Raw genomic sequence first — 8649 nt, forward strand, 5'->3', positions numbered from 1 at the left:
GAATATTGTTGAATAGTCCGAGATAGCGAACCAATCAGATTGCTTAAATCACCAAGATCACTGAGTGTGTATATACTAATATGTTCTATAATCTTACAAGACACAGATGTTAGAGAAATCGTTCTGTAGTTACTTGGCTTTTTGCGATTCCTTTTTTTAAAACTGGGGTGACATTTGCAGTGACCCAGTCACTTGGGACTTGATCTGTTTTGTATTGATGGAGTTAAAAAATACTGGAGAAATGGGGCAATGACAGGCGCAGCTTCTTTTAGAACCCAGCGAGAGAAATTTTGTCAGGACCACAGGCCTTTTTGGCGTTAATGTTTCTTAACATGCGTGTTATGCCAGAAACTTCAAACTTCAGAGTGGGAATGTCTGCTTCATACTAGGGCCCTTATTTGGGATGTTAAATCAGTAGATTCAGTTCATCTGTGAAAACTGTAGCAAATTGATCACTCAACACTTCAGCTTTAATATATCCGTATATCTTCCATTAAAAAAAGGATCCCTTTCTGACTTTCTCATATCTAATTTAGACCCTCGATCCCTTTAAACTGTTAAAAATGCACTGCCCTTAAAATATAAATAAATCACAAAACCAGGAAATGTTCTTGACACAGTCATAAATTCTTCTAGCAACTTTAGGTCTTTTTACAGACAGATTTCCCTGCCCTTTCTTATACTTCAACTTGAGTAAAATCCCCACCATATCTTATACCTGACACCTGACAAAGGTGCCCCTTTCTAGCAGTGCCTCCCATATAGGCCATTGCAAGAAGTATCCCCCGGGGCTTAGACTGCTTAACTGGGCCTCAGTTTGCTTGCTTATATATAAATAAGCTCTATAGTTGGCTTTTCAAGGAAAATTTGATATTTAGTGACTTTGGTGCATGCGACACAGTTGAAAGCAAACGGCACAATGATTAAATGGCATGAGCTTTTCGTGGCTTTATTCAAAGCTATTACTTGAAAACTAAATGCAATATACGAAAACTGACATAAAGCTTACTTTAAATGACGAATATAAGAAAAATCTCTTGTAACAGTTATATATATATTTTTATATTTTATAAATGGCTTGAAATCAAGGTATTTTCATCTAAGTTAGCAATGGGCTATTTGTACCATGCCGTCATTTTACTACTAGTACTTTTTAAACGTCTACAGTTAATAAGACTAACAATAAAACAGACGTCAACACACAAACATTTTTAGCGAACGTAAATCTTCCAGAAATCACCGGTGGTCACGCCAACAAGATAATCGTCGCATTCCCATCTTTTTGTTTGACCATCAAGCGTCCAATGATATAAATCTCTAGCAAAAGCAGGGTGGTGGTATAATCTCTCTTGATCAAATCCATGGCCCCATTTAGCTACCTCATGTGAGCCACTTTCGAATCCCCACTTTTGGCAAACACCTGCTAACCTTGAGTTGTCATTTTCCATTCTGACGTATGAGCCACACGAGGCGGGCTGGACATCCGTCTGACCGCTGAAGTACTGTACTACAGCTTCACCAGTGCTGTTAGCAGCAGTGGTCACGTGGAACGTACGTCCATTGTTTTTACTGCAGTGGAATCTCAGTTGGGTGAAAGACAAGTGTGTTCTAAGCTCATTCATGACGGTTTTTGTGAGAACCATCTGATCACTGGTTATTCCAGGGTATGAAGTCTTGTCTGGCAGCTCATAGGGAAGAATTGAGCTTTCCATCGTGATGTTGGAAACGAGGAGCCAGCCTCCTGAAGGAAAAATGTGAAGATAAAGAGGTATTTTATTGAAGTTGTACATTTGTAAAAACAGTAAGAAAGGTTGTTTTAATAGCGAAGCTCGACGCGCGCATTTCGATCTATCAGGGAAATTTGGTCACGTGATCGTCCGTCCGACGTCCGTCTACACTGTAGGGAAACCAAGATTAAATCTCACACTTTCTAGCTAGTGTGGGAGTCTGTAACCTGATAATGGACATCCATATTTTCGTCAGGTGACAGTTGTCAAAACAGGGTATCGGCTGAGCAATATCACATGGCCGTATCGCGGGCTCTTGTGTTGACCCATCGGGTTTGAGTTTTTATGAAGTTATCCGCTGACAAGTTACTACTTTTTAAACATTCGTAGGCTCAAGTTCAATTTTTCTTCTACGCATAGGAAATAAAGTTGTGTTTCTGAGCTGCACAATCAAAATGTTGATTTCCAACTGGCTTAGCCAGTTTTTAACAGGCAGGAAAGGTAGTTGCTTTTGGCTTTTCTCACCACGGTCATGCGTTGGCCATATTCAGTCTATAAAGACCTGATCAGCAAAAATAGCAAATAGACATATTAAGTTCTGCATGCAGAATACTGCAATGCTGATCGTACTATATACGTAAAAATTAACTTAAAACAAATGACTATATATGGTAAATATTCACTCCACCGTGAAGCAAGACATCAACACGACACTGAAAGAACTCAAAACAGAGCGGGACTATAGCCATAGACAGCTGCTTCGCTCTTTTTTGGGCTCCGACAGTATGGCGTAACAACCAGAGAAAACTCTGATGAAAAATATCCGCGCACTATGATTTAACCTAGAACTCTCATCACCGACAGAATCACGCCATACTATGTGTCTTCTCGGGGGCCGCAAGGGTCCAAGTGTCAAGTTGCTGTCTCGGAAAGAAAATAAAGGATTGGGCAAAACCAACCTCAAAAACATGGACAGAACCATGCAAAAATTACAGCATATCGGATCTATAAAAGTTCTACGACCCCAAAATACATAAAGAACAAACATTAACCAGAAAGGACTAAAACCGCAAACGAGTATGCCGAACGTAGGATATATAAAGACCTGATCTGCAAAGATAACAAGTAGACATATTAAATTTTGCAAGCAGAATAGTCAGAATCACAATGTTGCTTGTAGAGGGATACAACCAGCTGAACCAACAAATTATAGCGTATAAATTGGCTGCTACCGAGGACTATCATGTCTAATAACCGACCTTTATAACATATAATTATATATCAGCGCTGTCCAATTAACCTTATAAAATAAGGGTGGTGTTAATGTGCGAATAGGTTATTTGTTTTGGAAAAATTTGTTTTCCAAGCCTAATGTGCTGTGATCAAAGGTGATTTCTACTTTTTGGGTGTAAAAATAAGACTATGAACGGTATGTAAGAATTTTTTTTATCCTTGAACTGTTTGCAAAAATCACTTAGCCCTCCCTCTAACGTCACATGAATGTGCCCTAAAATTAGTGATTTGTGGGTTAAACTGGTTAAAAGTTTATCGTTTGATTTAAATTGTAAATTTATCAACGGGCCGGAGCTTCGCTTTTAGCCCTGGCTAAAGCTATATATTAAGAACAAACAATTTTCACAAGTAAAGGAATAAACAACGATACGGTGTCGCCATTTCCAGGTTGCATCTTTCTTTTCGTGTTCTTTTGTGTTTCTTCAACTATTCAAATAATAATAATATTCGGAGATAGAATAACAGTGTTATGTACAGTGTAAGAAGCAGATTGAAAACATATGGAGACAGAGCTTTCTCTATTGCGGGACCTAAATTGTGGAACGATTTACCTCTAGAGATTAGGAAATGTGCTTCAGTGGCAACTTTTAAGCAATCCCTTAAAACTTTTTTATTTAAGTTAGCATATAGGTTATGAGATTCCTTTTGTTTTAAGATGTTTTTGATTTATATAGTAGATAACTTAGGCTATATTTGAATTATATTGTATATTGTAGATATTTTATAATTTACATTTTTTTTTTTATATTCTTTTTTGTAATTAGGTAGCGCTTTGGACAATTATTGGATTTTAGCGCTATATAAATAAAATTATTATTATTATTATTATTATTATTATTATTATTATTATTATTACGTGCAGTGTACATACCCGTATACGTCTTATATTTGCTTCGTATTATTAAAAAGGCCAAGTTATCCGATCCCAGAAAGAAATTACACGATTTCGAGAAGTTGCATTGGCTCAGGAAAGTTTGGATAAAAGTGAGCTGCCGAGCCCTTCAAACCATAACCCTGTTTAAGACAAGAGACCTACTTTCACGTCTCTCATTCATTTCGAAAAAGTGCTTTTTAATTAACATCGTGAAATTGTACTGTTCTCATGAAGGACCACAAAGGCCGAAAAGACAACCTGCATACCCGCCTTGCCGGGGAAATCTTCAGCTTTGTTAAAACAGCTGAGCTACTGAACCCTCTGCCGTCCCTCTCCCAAACGATGTCTGTACAACTGACGTTAGACGTCTTCAAAAGTTGAAAATGGTAACTGTTTATAAAGAATAAGCCGGGGAATTTAGGCCAATCAGAAATGGAAAAGCATTTTTTACCATTACAGATTTTTTAAGAGCAGATCTCACCTCCGCCAGTTGTCATGTCACAGTAAACGTTCAACGGGTTTCCACTGCTCTCAGGGTCGATCTAGTACATCCCGTCTCCTTTAGAGTCACCAGAGTCCCGGATGCTCTAACAGGAATAAGCAGGGTCCTTGGAATTCCAGCTACGCTGCTTTGCTGTAGCAGATAATAAAACAAATGACTATATATGGTGAATATTCACTCCACCGTGAAGCAATTGTAAAATCAAATTTAAAAACAGACGAGCGTTACTTACGAAGTTCAAGTTTGTTGCCTCTGTAATCCGGATGACAATGACCAGTTTGTTTCTTTTTGTTGGTGAGCAGATCTTGGCAGGAAACCTGAGAAGAAAATAACGAGTTGAAATGAGAAACATCAAACAGTAGATAAAAACTATAGATGACCTCATTATGTGCTTTAGTTTTTACCACTTTTGTTCGCTTTAGAAGGAATATTAATATGTTGTTGTTGTTGTTGTATCTATTACCTTCTTTTTATTTCCTGCCATACGCAATGTTTACTGTGTAGGTAAAAGCAAATATGTACTTTAAGACACAGGCAAACTCTTACTCCACGACAAATTAATGTTTAAAAGAAAAATGTCGTCAAAAGCACCATATACGATATTTGAGTTCTGCAAACATAACTACTTGAGTTCAGCTAATTCATAATAAGGCCTCAAACTCTATAGAATTTGAGCCGGAAAGTTAAAGAAATTAAATACTAGTCTGTTGTCTCATTTTTGATTTCAGGGTGACCGTCGTGAACAAGTGTTTTAATTGGTTGTTTTGCCTTTTGTTTTTTTTAATTAACAGTTTTGTAAAAAAGCGATAGTTCATATTCAAACAGTGGATCTGACCTTAACATGTCCATAATAAGAAGATCCTTTCTTCTTTTTAAATTTATCCTGCGTCGTTTTCCGTGTTTTGTTGTTCAGCTTACAAAGTCGTTTTGTAATATCTGCACCAGGACGAACATTAAATGACTTGCAGCTGTTATTTCTGAGGCATTTTTGGTGACATTCAAACTCGTCAGCAACCGCTGACGTATTCATGACATGATCAACTAAAACATGGTCTGAAAGAAAAAATAATAAAGAACGGGGGAATATGAAGTAAAACGGTATTCATATATTCTCTTAGTTTAGCTTTGCCTTTTTATAATAAAATATATACTTGCTTTCTTAATTGGGATTAGATACGAGCTAGCGGGAATCGTCAGAAGTAAAAAAAAAAGTGGTAGAAGTTGTAATATAAGTATTAAATTTCAACACCAGATATGGTCAAGAAAAGGAAGTGCTTTTAAAGTGCTTTAAATGGCGGATATTTAAAAGATGTTACAAAGAACGATATTTTGTTTGGGCCCAGAGATATAGAAAAAGTTGTCGAAAACTGTTTTATAGAGCCGAACGTGTTAACTTACCATTCTTAGTTTCAAAAACGCTCGCACAGAAGTCGGAGTTGGATATCACCAGTAAATTTGCGCTGAGAACATTAACAGCCAGAAAGATCAAACGAATTAACCACGAGGCTGCCATTGACGGAAAATGTTTGGATGAACTTCACTGAAGCTTTATGTGCGTGCAATCACAATTACGTATATCAGCCTTATACTGTCTTTCAGTTTGTTTACGTGTAAAATTCTTTTTTGGCAGCTCCCAAGCAAAGCAATTTATAATTCATAAGTTTTGTAAGAGCCGCTGAATAAAACTGCCTGTCACGATTGTACTTTTAAAAGTCCAGCTGAAATAAATTTTCATTACAAGCTTGTAAGAGTAGTGTATTTTTTGTACAAGGGAAGATCATATTTTGAAAGAAAAGGAAAATCAAAGAGCAGTAGTACACATACGGGGCAAATCCTAGTAATAGGGAGCTTAATAAGCAATAACAACGGCGAAGGCAACGAGAACGTCACCATGTTAAAGAGTGAGCTCGCGCTGCTTCAAACTTTATCGCGCGCGCTTATTCCATTCCGTTCAATTCTTCAAATATTGGCAAATTTTTCTGCGAAGTTCAGGAAAAGAAAAAGAAAGTCGTTGTCTTGAGTTCACGTCCTGCACAAAACGTGAAATCAGGCATTTTAACGTAGTATTCGTGTAGTGACGGCAAATAAATGTACAAAAAAGCGGGATCCACGTGCAAACAGCAAAGGTGTTGCGGTCGTCGTCGTATTTTTGCTTAAGCACCAAAATAACAAGCCTCAGGGAACGCTTGTATTACCGGCCTCAAGAGTGTAATTTGCCAGTTTTCTGTGACTATATGTGATTGCTAAATTCAAAAGTTATACATTACTCTCAAATACTTATCTCTGGTCAGATACATTTTTGTGGACAGCCATGCCACTGCGCGTAGGTAGAAAATTTTACAGAACACTATGGCATGTCTGTTTGCTTGTCATGGGGAAATTGAGATAATAAAATCTTTAAATATGAGCTGATCGTGGGCAGAGAGAATGGCAATTCACTAATTTTTTTGGCCTGGATACATATGCTACAGTAATTGCAGTATTGATATTGCATTTTAGTTGTTAAAATTTGTCTTGTTTTATCCTTTTAGCCTCGGGCTTCTTTATATATCAATGGCCATTGAGGTTGCCAAAATACGCCTGCCTAAAAACGGATTGCGTATCCCAATATGCGTATACGTGCAGAACACTTTTCGGTACTTTTTTTCGCCATCAATGCACGAATCTGAGAAGCAAAATTGCCTATTTTCACATTTGAAAATATAATAAACAAACAATAACGACCTTCTCTTTCTCGTTTTGAACATTGATATTTAACTCCTACTTTTGTCAAATTGAGCGAGTCAGAATGATAATTTCAATGAACGCGAAACCACATTTGTTAGTGCCATCCTGATTATACCGTAAAATTCGGAAAATAAGCCCGTCCATGTATAATCTCCTCCAAATATAAGCCCCCCAGACCGGTAACGCAAAAAACCCTCCGTTAAATCGCCCCTCCAAATATGAGCCCCAGGGGGCTTGTACTTGGAAAAATGCCCTCAAATACAAAGTAAAACAAAGCAAAAACGGTAAATTTACTTCCAACTATAAGGCTAGCTCAATCGATTTTGAAAGGCAAATTTCCCTCCGTAGATAAGCCCCTCCGAATATAAGCCCCTTCAAAAATAAAACTCTCAAAAAGGGCCTTCAAAAAATATAAGCCCCGGTGCTTATTTTCGGAATTTTACGGTATGTACTTACTTGCTCCATACCCAATGATTTCGATGTTCGCTACTGCTTGCCCGCCTGGAGAGGGCCCATTCGTCGATACCTCATTGCTTATTACTCATTTAACGGAACATTTTAAAGCAAAACAGAACTCTCGGCGTTAACTTGGCGTACTTTTATGTCCTCAACACCCCGCCCCCGCCCCCGCTTCCTTCCGCCACAAGGACTTCTAAAACTCGGGTTTAAAAGTAAAACAATGGCTGGCTATGCCCCTGTCCGAAAATCGTAGATTAGTTAGTCATAAAACTCCGAATATTTTGAACGAATGGAATGGCCGTTTTGAAGAAATGCTTTTGCGTTCGCAGTTTAAAAATTTCTGGGCAACGTTTGCATCCCTGGATTGATCAATGTACTTTCTGATAGATATTTCCAAGTAATACTATTAAAAGTCATGATAATTTTCGTCCTTTTATAACAAACTTGTTACTTGATTGTCAGTTATTTTTCAGATTTATATTATCGTCACAAAACAGTTTATTTGTCAATAATTATAGCATGCTAGCAACCTCTTGGGAATGGGGGTGGGGTGGGGTGGGGCAGCCGGGTGTGTGGAGAAAATACTTCTAACTGTTCTCTGCCCCCCGATAGACAGTTCACAGTCCCCTATTTTTCCTTGAGTTAGTCGACATCGAGCGCGTCTTACCGTTAATGGCAGCCATCTTGATTTCAAATGTACCGAGTCTATTAAATCAAGATGGCCGCCATTAAGAGCTATAAAAGCGTTCAAAAAGGGGGTACTTTACCATGGGGAAGATTGTAATAGAGGGCCAAAGAATGACCCTCCAATACTCGAGCCTGCGTTTTTATTGGTCAATAGGTGACCTTACATGACTTACTTGCTGGGTTGAATGCTGCTCGCTTGGTCGATCGCTTGTCAGTTGTCAACCGTCGCGTTGTAGGTGCTGTTGTACCATGCCAAAACGTTCTCCCGCAAAGAGAGATTTTATAGATAACGGGGAGAGAAAAATAAAAAAGAGTAAAGAAGTTGCTTCTTCATCAACCAGCAAAGTGAATGAAGATTTGGTAAGATCTTTCTGTTTGTT

The 8649-nt window shown here is 38.0% G+C and overlaps 1 pseudogene; it reads right to left on the reverse strand.

The window, feature by feature from the left end:
- Positions 1-1211: 1211 nt before the first annotated feature.
- Positions 1212-7654, reverse strand: LOC140931992 (uncharacterized; annotated as a pseudogene).
- Between the last annotated feature and the right edge of the window lie 995 nt (positions 7655-8649).

Source organism: Porites lutea, chromosome 3, assembly GCF_958299795.1.
Source record: "Porites lutea chromosome 3, jaPorLute2.1, whole genome shotgun sequence".
NCBI lineage: Eukaryota > Metazoa > Cnidaria > Anthozoa > Scleractinia > Poritidae > Porites > Porites lutea.